General features: G+C 39.0%; 1 protein-coding gene and 1 pseudogene across 1 annotated transcript in view; one reads left to right on the forward strand and one right to left on the reverse strand.

Moving 5' to 3' along the window:
• CTNNA3 (catenin alpha 3) overlaps positions 1-11,132 on the reverse strand; it is a 543,156-nt gene that overhangs the window by 382,312 nt on the left and 149,712 nt on the right. The window lies entirely within an intron of this gene.
• Positions 1,365-8,128, forward strand: LOC105978437 (annotated as a pseudogene).

Here is an 11,132-nt window from a genome sequence, read left to right on the forward strand (position 1 = left end):
TGCTGCAACTGCCTCCTTGAGATGCATCAACATGGTCTTTTCGTGACACCTATCACCAGTCACTAGCCTACGTATGTCTGGATCCTCAATGAGTATGTAAACATCCAGATGCTGATTGCGTGACACAGATAAAAGCTACACATGTCAGAGAACAATCTACAGACTTGAAAAACATATTTAGGAATGACATATTGAATAAACTTCTAATTGCTAAAATAGTTAGAAAGCATCAACAACTTAAAAAATCAATCCTAGTTTTACAAAGACAAACAACCCAATCTTTTTTTAAGTGACAAATCACCCACTAAAAAATGAAAACTGATGTGAAAAAACACTTCCCCAAAGAGGATGTTCCAGCAATCAACAAACATAAAAAGATATTCGTGGTCATTAGCCAGAGTAGAGATATAAATCAAAACTACAATGAGATATCATCTCCCCTCCTAAAACGGTGCTGATCATAAAGTAGAAAACAATGAACCCTGGAGAGAATGTGGGACCAAGGAAACCCACATACTTTGTTGGTGAAATGTCAAAGGATACAAACACTATGGAAAATGACACGGTGCTTCTTTAAAAAAATGTTTAAGTATAAATAGAACTACTATCATCCAGAAATCCCACTCTTAGTTACCTATCGAAGAAACCTTACCTAACTAACATGAACAGACATATGCACAATAGCTAAAAGATGAAAACTATTTAAGTATCTAATAATGGGAGAATGGATTGATAAGACGTGGTATGTGTAATGAAATACTTCACAGCCATAAAGAATAATGGCAGCATCTCAAATCATAACATGGAGGATACTACACTGTGTAGTATAAGTATACTACACTGTGTGAAGTAAGTCAATCTCAGAAAGACAAATATTGTATGATCCCACTTTTATAAAAGGACAAGAATACAGAAAAACCTAAAATTCACTGCCATCAAGTCAATTCCAATGTATGTTGACTCTATAGAACAGGGTAGAACTACCGTATATATATATATATATATATGGGAGCAGAAAGCTTCATCTTTGTGGGGTGGCAAATGATGACCTTCTGGTAGCAGCCTAATTCATAAGCACCCGCTAGTCTAGATAGTAGGCATTTGGTGTTTTGGGTGGAGTTTTTTTGTTATGAGACAGATAATAACAAATATGGGTGAAGTGTGCTCAACCTCAACCTGATTAAGGCAAATGATGTCTCACGAGCACACACAAGGGCATTGGGAAAATCCCCCCAGCCACCATGTTGTGCTGTGGTGAAGAAAGACGGATTTGTAAACCCCAGCAAAAGATTCTACTTGGTCGAGTTGCTGCAATGCAGAACTCCCCCCCCCACCCCCCCAAGGCAAAGCCACCATCAGTCACCATGTCTGACCAAGAGGCAAAACCTTCAACTGAAGACTTGGGGGAGAAGAAAGAAGGAGAATACATCAAACTCACAGTCATTAAACAGGATAGCAGTGAAATCCATTACAAGGTGAAAATGCCAACACATCTCAAGAGACCCCAAAATCATACTGTCAAAGACAGGGCGTTCCAATGGATTCACTCAGGTTTCTCTGTGAAGGTCAGAGAATTGCTGATAATCACACTCCAAAAACACTGGGAATGGGGGAAGATGTGACGGAAGATTATCAGAAACAAACAGGTTAGATATTTTTTCCTTAATCCTTTTTTAATTTTTAAAAATAGTTCATACTTAGATTCTTGTAATTGGTTCCCCCTTTCTACCCCACATTCCCTTCACCCTCCAGGCATCGCTCCTCTCACCACTGGTCCTGAAGGAGTCATCTGTACTGGATTCCCTGTGTTTTCAGTTGCTATCTGTACCAATGTACATCCTCCGGTCCAGCCAGATTTGTAAGGTTGAATTGGGATCATGATAGTGGGGGGTAGGAAGCATTTAGAACTAGAGGAAAGTTGTATGTTTCATCGTTGCTACACTGCACCCTGGTTGGCTCGTCTCCTCCCCACAACCCCTCAGTAAGGGGGTGTTCAGTTGTCCACCGATGGACTTTGAGTCTCTACTCTGCACTCACCCACCTTTACAATGATATGATTTTTGTTCTTGGATGCTTGATACCTGATCCCTTCAACAGCTTGTGGACAGCAGAGAAGAGGGCAGAGGGAAACATCAGACAGGGTAACTTATGACAGAACTATAATAACTTATGAACTATGAAGGGTTCATGAGGGAGGGGGGAGTGAGGAGTGGGGAGGGAGGGGGAAAATGAACAACTGATATTAGGGGCTAGAGTGGGAGGCAAATTTTTTGAGAATGATGAGGGCAACAAATGTGCATATGTGCTTGACACAATGGATGTATGCATGAATTGTAATGAGAACTGTATGAGCCCCCAATAAAATAATTTAAAAAAACAGTTCTTTTATAATATGATATTTATAGTGGAATTGAAAACTGGTACCTTTCATGCAAACATCTGGTTTTTCAAATCCTAGTGTTCATTAGCATTGTTTTCACTGTGCTGACTTTTGGTGATCAAGCCTCGGCCCCCTTCATAATGTGTCTTCTTAAAAATGACATGTGTGCACAGAGAGGCCACCTTATCCTGGACTGTGCATTTTCAGGCTTGTGGGATAAGTAAAGCTGACCATTGCGAGTGTTCCCAATGACTTTCCAATGAGCCCTGACGTTCTAGCATATGATTGCTTACTCCAGGACAATGACTTTCAGGGGGTGAGGCACGTTTTTCAGAGAACTGAACTGTGGGAAATGACCTATCCTTAACTTTTCAAGCTACTTTGTGAATCTGAGAGGCTGGACCAAAAGAAGAGGCATCTCCAGTTGGAGTCATGGTGACAAACAGGGCGAGCAGTGACTAGCTCCTTAGATGGCTTCACGGAAGAGACAAAGCGTTTTAAGATGAAGATAAAAATCTTGTCAAAAGATCCCAGGAAAATTCTAAATTTCATTAGCAATTAATATAGCTGTTCAGGCAGAAGTATATTAAACAGAACACTGCACCTCTTTTTTATTTCATTAGTAATTTTTGGCCTGGAATAAGTGTTTTTAAGGGACATTGTCCCAGCTTCATTAAAATATACTAAAAATATTTGTAAAAACCATAAAAAAAGAGAGAGCACACACAATAAGCTACATCTTTATTAAATGCTATAAGATATACAATTTTTCAAAAGCAACCAAAAAATACTTGTGTAGTTACATAGATAGGTATTTATATATGCATGTGTATTGATAGGTACAGTGTGTGTTTATGTGTATCTAATTGGCATATGTCTATATGATGTGTGTATGATATATATATTAAAGCACATAAAGAACACAGATACAGATACTTCTTAGATATAACCAAACACCTCTCGGGATTTTTGGGGGGGTTTGAATGTTTAATACTTTGTCTCATGAGATAACTTGTTCAATAAGCAAAGTATAGTTCATAACATATATGTTCTATGACAGAAAGTCCTAAAGTATTGCTTCTATGGGAAGATCAATGCACAGTCTAAACATGCCTAGGTTTATTTCAAACAAACTGTTTAAACATGTCTCTGTAATCCATGAATAGCTAGAAACAATTTTTTTTGCCCGTTACACACTAGTCAGTGTTGTTAGGGTGCCTTCAATATATAAAACTTGCATTTTGTGCCCATGGGGGAAATAATGTTGAGTCTAAGGTTATCATCAAATTTTTATCAAAACTCAAATGGACATCTTTCTAAATCATTAAACTTTGTAAGAGTTTATGGAAATACTGTCCCACATAAAACCATAGCTTCTAGATGAATCAATCACTGTAAGGATGGTTGGGAAGACCTCAGAGATGAGTCCAGGGAGGGCTACTATCAATCTCAACAAATGATGAAATTGTCACTGAAGGCCAGAAACTGGTGGAAGAAAACCACAGAATTACCATTGATGTGATTAGTTACTGAAGTTGGAATCTCCCATTTTCAATTTAAGCTAACATCTTGTCTTCAGCAATCTTTCAGTTTGATGGGTGCCAAAAGTTTTGCCTGAAGATCAGCTAGTTCAAATGGCTAATCTTTTCATCAGATTTTTAAGCAAAAACACAATTGTATGGGTCAAATCATAACCAAGAACAAGTCTTGGATTTACTAAACCAATCCAGAGAGCAAGGTTCAATGAAAACAGTGGCTTCCTTGGGGATCTGCTGGGCCAGTTAAGGACAAAACAGAGAGGTCAGTTCAAAAAGTTACAGTAACTTTTTGAGATTCAAAAGAAATTATGGCAGTTACATAATCTCTTGTCAACTTGTGAAGGGGTGGAGTCTAGCCTGTCAATCAGGCCATAGCCAATGTGGCCTCTGTGTGGGCATGGCCTTTTCATGATGATTCTGGAAATTCCTGTGTTCTTCCCTGGAGGTGGGAGACTCTCTCTGGTATGTCTTCCTGCTGACAAGCCACATGGAGCTACACTGATGCAGCCAAAGCCCTGGAACTGGAGAAGCCATGTGGAGACCCATACCAGCGCTGAGATGCTTCCACCATCACTGGATCCACAAGATTTTCCACCAACTAGCCTGTGATCTTCCTGCATTCTGCATCACTGCATGGCTGCGTGAGTCCAAAGAGGAATTTGTTGACTAGTATTGACATATGGGGCAATATCAGAATTATGGACTTTATCTGGACTGGGCTGGGATGTTTCTTAATGCACCATTGCTCTTTGATATAAAGTTCTCTCTTGCACATATGAGTGTCTCTGGGTTTGTTTCTCTAGTCCACCTGGACTAACACAGGAATATATCTTAATGGGACTTACAAAGGGGGTGATTTTAATTTATTTTCTCAAAAGGACATAGGTTGATCATAGGAACTTATTATAAAGAAATTTTATGAAAATTAAAATCTGAATTGGTGAGAAAAAGTCAGGAAAATTGTGCTGATGAATCTTGTTTTTTTCCATCACAACAATATACCTGCTTATTCAAGGGTCCTATGAGAATTATCTTGGAAAATTCCGTTCATCCTACCATCCTAATCTCACCCCTTTAGACTTCTTCTTGTTGCCAAAATTCAAAAAACATTTAAAAGGATCACAATTTGAGTCCCTCAAGGATGCCAAAACTACCAAGTTGAAGAACGCAGAATTATTTGAGGAAACATTAGAGAGAAGTATATAGACTCACTAGATGGAGGATATGTTGAGTAATAATAGCTTCACATTTTGATATTTTTTAATAAAAGTTTCTTTGATTTTGTAGCAATGCTTTTTGACTTGCCTTCATACATCCCATTTTGTTAAGATCTGTGATCTTAAACGTTGATGAGTGGCTAGGATACAGCTATTGCTCTCTACTAGTGTGGGGCAAGAGAAAGGAGTAAATCAACGAAAAATTCTTCTACTTATAGAAAGATGTTTACTTACATTTATTGACTATGCAAAGGCATTCAATTTATGGACTATAATCGACTATAGATAGCCTTGAGAAAGATGAGAATTCCAGAACACTTCATTGTGCTCGTGAGGAACTTGTACATGGATCAAGAGGCAGTTGTGCAAACAGAACAGAGGAATGCTGCATGATTTAAAATCAAGAAAGTTATGTGTCAGGGTTATAACCTCTCACCCTACTTGTTCAATCTGTATGCTGAGAGAATAATTAGAGAAGCTGGATCATATGAAGATGAGTGTGGCGTCAGGATTGAGGAAAGGCTTATCAACAGCCAGATGATATGCAGATGATACAACCTTGCTTGCTGAAAGTGAGGAGGAGTTGAAGCACTTGCTAATAAAGATCAAGAATTGCTACCTTCAGTATGAATTATGACTCAATGTAAAGAAGACCAAAATCCTCACAACTGGACCAATAGGTAGCATCCTGATAAATTAAGAAAAGGTTGAAATTGTCAAGGATTTAATCTTGCTTGGATCCATAATCAATGCTCATGGAAGCAGCAGTCAAGGGATCAAAAGACATAATGCATTAAGTCAATCTACTGCACAAGACCTTTTTAGAGTATTGAAAAGCAAGGATGTTATTTTGAGGACTAAGTTGCACATGACCCAAGCCTTGGTATTTTCTAATCCCTCATATGCATTGCCTCATATGCAGCGTGAAAGTTGTACGTTGAATAAAGAAGACCAAAGAAGGATCAATGCACTTGAATTGTGGTGCTGGAGAAGAATAGGAAAGTACCGTGGACTGCTAAAAGGAAAAACCAATCTGTCTTGGAAGAAGTAAGGTCAGAGTGCTCTTTAGAAGCAAAGATGGTGAGACTTCATATCCTGTGCTTTGGACATATTGTCAGGAGAGACCAGTCCCTGGAGGAAGACATAACGCATGGTAAAGAGGTGGGGCAGCGAAAGAGAAAGACCCTCGATAAGATGGATGACACAGTGATTGCATCAATAGCTCTGACTTACACACAATTGTAAGGATGACGTTTCCTTGTGTTGTGCAATGGATTGCTATGTGTTGGAACTAACTAGACGGCACCTAACAGGCTACACAAACCACAGTCTCTTCTACCCTAAAGCCAGAAGAACCACATGGTGTCCAGTTACCACTACTGACTGATCTTATCAGGGACATAATAGCTGCCCTGACAAAATATGAGAAAAATGTAAAACAAATCATAAAAAATTCAGACTTACTAAACTAATTGAGACTTAAAATGATCATATTGATTCATCCTTCAAACTTTCATCTGAAACTACTCCAATAATGATCTTTTGGCTAAATAACAGGCTGACATGTAAAATAAATGATATCTTCTGTCAGTACTTTGCTCTTAAAAAAAACTTTTAATGAGACTAAATGGTCAGTATTTACTGTAGAGTAAAGATGTGAAAATAAATTGGGGGGAGGAAGGGAGTAGGGAAACTAAAATAATGGAAACAGAGCAACCAGAATGGAAATAATGAAAATATTGACACATTGTGAAAATTGTAACCAATGCCAAAAGCAAGTTATAGAGAAATCACTAAAGGGGAACCTGAGGATCCCCGGTGATGCAGTAGTTTGTGTGTTGTGCTGCTAACCACAAGGTCAACAGTTCGAAATCACCAGCTAAGCTGAAGGAGTAACATGAGGCTTTCTACCTTTTCTACGAAAACATTATGATTCAGTGACATTGACTTTTTCTGTGTAATTTTTATTAAAAACACAATAAAATATTATTTTTTAAGTTTTTTAATGTCAAAGAAGAAGTTGATTTGACAAAGATCCATAAGGTTAGTGTCATGCAGGAGGTTACACTTCAGTTTGGCTCTCAAGAGTGATTAGTAAGTAGTGTACTCAGCAAATACAAAGAAGCTGGGTATCCTAAATGCTAACATATATAAATCTTGAGGAAAGGCCCAAAGACAAGACTGGCATTACCACTGAGTCGATTCCAACTCATAGTGACCTCTAGGGCAGAACAGCACTGCCCTTTGGGGTTCTGAGACTATAGATCTTTCTGGGAACAGAAGGTGTCTTCTTTCTCCAGAGGAGGGACTGGTGGAGTTGAACTGCTGACCTTGTGGCTAGCAGCCTAACTCATAAGCTACTATATCACAAGGACTCCTTAGGAGACAAGACTAGCACGCCATTATCAGGGACACAAGAAAGAGATCTGGAGAATATATGTGATGTGGTCCAAAGTGAATGTGAATCAGAAGTACAGAATTTAATTTTCCATATTTTCACATCAATGTGTAAATGTGTTTTAGAGTACATAATATTCAACTCAATAATATCAACTCTAATTTACTTCATTGGACTTCAAAACCCTCTGGAAAGGAAATGGGTTTTATAACCCTTTTAGAAGTATTTAGGGTAGATGAAGAGAGGAAAATATTCAATTATAGTCCATATTAGCGAACTTTATTTTACCTTACTCAACAAAGCCAAAGCCCAAAGACATATCTTGGTCTATAACTTCTCAAATTAATGCATACGTTTGTGATCCATATAATGCAACTTGCTATTACCATTCTTAGGTAGCACCAAGCAGCAGGACGAAAAAGTAAGCAGTCCAAGATCGGGAAGACTAAGAGTGCATATCCAGATACAGAAAAAGAAGTCTGCAGATTCTCCTGTTGATCCTACTCTGATGTCCATTTACTTCAGGCCGACTCATCCTGGTAAACCCACCACCTCATCGAGTCCCCACCGTCCTCTCCCACCTTTCCCACCATAGTTATTTTCATTTGACAGTGGAAAATGGAGGGTTGTTTGAGCCCCACCTAAATGCAGGCTGAGGAAGCTTAATTACCTATATTCACTCTCCAAAAAAAGAAGAAAGATCACTAAACTCACATAGAGGAAAGAAAGTACAATAAACCCAATAAACCGCAAAGGCAGTGAAAGAACAATCATGCTCTCCAGTTATCTTTCCGGTGTTGAGAAAGTTGTACTCGACTCAGTGCTAATGCTAGTCTTGTCTTCGGACCTTTCCTCAAGCTTTATATATGCTGGTGTTTAGGATACCCAGCTTCTTTGTATTTACTGAGTACACTACTTACTAACCACTCTTGAGAGCCAAACTGAAGTGTAACCTATAAATGGGCATAGAAAAAAATTAACAAGTCTAAGAAAATAATCATGATCCAGTCACTGTTGTTATCAACGGCCCTGGAGCAAGCTTCTAACTCAAGGCAAGCCCCTTACTAAGGAAATATAACACTGCTCAGTCTCATGCCAATATTTTGACCTGTTGCAGATCAGACGTTTGTGATCCATACACTTTTCACTGGCTGATTTTTGAACGTAGATTTCCAGACCCTTCTCCCTAGCCTGCTTGTTCAGAAATCCCACTGAGCAGTAACAAAAGAAACAGCACACGGGCCTCCACCCATTATCTGAGAATCAAACCCAGTCCTTCTTCATGAAAGGCAAAAATCCTGCCATAGAACCTCCAATATTCCCATTATTGTTGGTAGGGGCTGTCAACTGGATGGGGGCTCTTAGTGACCCCATTGGAAGGCACAGAGCTGCTCCAACACGTTTTCTAGGCTGTGATCTTTACAAGAGCTGACCACTAGGTAATGCTGCCTTAGAGCCAGTGAGTGCCTTCCAGTCATCAACCTTCCACTTGGCAACCAAGAGCTTAATCTTTATGCCACAAGAACTCCTTATGCCCTCATTGGTCAATGGAAAAGAATACAATTCATTTGGACACCCAGAATTCAAAATAAAGTAACATTGGTGTTTTGTGTTTTCACAAGAAATGGAAGGAAGAAGGAGATAATCTTAGGAGGAAATCCTAACATAAGACATGGAGGAAGGGGCATCCAAGAAGCCAAAGAGTTAAGGTCAATTTAAAAGTATAACAAATCAATTCATTTTAATTGTCTGTAAACTGATGTCAAAGCATTTGTTACACTTCCTTATTCATAGCAACCAACAACACAACTAAGTATTTACTGAGCATTTACCATATACCAGCTATTGCTGAGAGCACTGGAGAGGATACGGTGTTGAAGGTGACAGACAAGCCCTGTCTTATAGGGCTATGTCTGTCACAACAAGGAATGATTAATACAATTGGACCAATGAACAAATCATGACTGATTTTCTGGTACAAAGAATTCTGCCTTATAAGGCAAAAGCTTCCTTGCTGAATTAGCAATTTTGCAAAATGACCTGAATCCTTTCTATTAGGAGAAACACATTTTCTTGTGTGGATATAATAAGTTTTGGAGGGCTTTCAGAAGGGAAAGATAGGAGATGAAAAAAAACAATTCCTACCAAGAGAAGGAAGAACTGGTGCCCTCACCCTTCAAACCGTGCCCATCCCAAATACATCATACTTCAACTGTGGCTTTAAGAAAAATACTCTGCTAACAGCACAAATTCAAAGGATGCTCTGCTGAATTTGGAAGCAAAATGTTGAAGTAAACAAAGTTTATTTTTGCTTTTCTCTGCCAACTCTCCATTTACCTTCCTTATTTTCTTATTTTGTGATTTTTAAAAAGTCTTCAGGAGCCCTGGTGGGGCTATTGGCTAAGCTTTAGTCTAATAAACTCAAGGTCAGAGTTTCAAACCCATCAGTTACTCCAAAGGAAAAATATAAGACTGTATACCCCCACAACGATTTATGTTTTGAAACTGATGGTTGTAGCAATTGTACAATACTACTTTATGTGATTGAACTATGGAATGGTATGATCTCTGGCTTACCTCCTAATAAAATGATGTAGGGTGGGGAAATGATTTAGTCTTGGAAAGCTTATATGGCAGTTCTCCTCTGTCCTAGAGGGTCACTATGAGCCAGGATCAACTTGGACAACAGTGGGTTTGATGTAGATGATACAGTGGGACACATATGCAATTCATTTCCCTCACTCCTTATCTCTGACCTTACCTCTACAAGATCTGCCTCCTCTTTTTCCATCCCATCTTGGTCTCTCACTTTCTTTCTATTCTACCCATCATTCTCCTCCTCTATTACTTCCCTCCCATTAGCCTTCCCTCTATTCTGGATAGGAACACTGAACGATCACTAGCGGTAGACATAAGTAGCATGGCATGAGTAAGACAAAGGAACTGACAGTACGCCACGTGCATGGTGAAGTTCCTGTCACTCAGTATTTGTCTTTGGGGACTTAATAAGTTGTTTTCTGTGCCTAAATCTATCTAGAATTGAGGTCCCGTCATAGCAACACTGAGGAGACGATGAAGATAAAATCCTTTAATGTTTACATAGATGTTGAAGAATCTGCAGGAGGCAGGAGAAGCCTTTTGACTCTAACCAGGTGGCATTCTCAGGTCAAAGGTCTCGTTAAGTCCCACGTCTGTCTTCTCCTAATGACCTTCCTCACGTATTCCCTAGAGCCCCTCACTCCTTGCAGAGATACTGGAAATATAACAGCTGGGAGAGATGGGAAAATCTCGGATTTGGAGTTGGTTACTGATTTAAGAACTAACATTCAACTCTTTTATTAACCCATTGACGTTAAACAAGTTTATTTATTCTCTTAACTGTTTTCTCATCTGCAAACTGGGGCTAAGACAATCAACTCCACTGTATTGTTATTTGCGGTTAAGAAACTAAGCAGAGGAGGAGAGAGTGGAGTAAAATATTCCAAAAATTGAAGGAAAACAATGCAAACCCAAGAATACTCTACCCAGCCAAATTATCGATCAAGATAGATGGAGAGGTAAGAGTCTTCCCAGACAAGGAAAAACTCAAAGAATACGTT

This window comes from Echinops telfairi, unplaced genomic scaffold (assembly GCF_000313985.2).
Source record: "Echinops telfairi isolate 266 unplaced genomic scaffold, ASM31398v2 ScPeMD7_70;HRSCAF=299, whole genome shotgun sequence".
Classification (NCBI taxonomy): domain Eukaryota; kingdom Metazoa; phylum Chordata; class Mammalia; order Afrosoricida; family Tenrecidae; genus Echinops; species Echinops telfairi.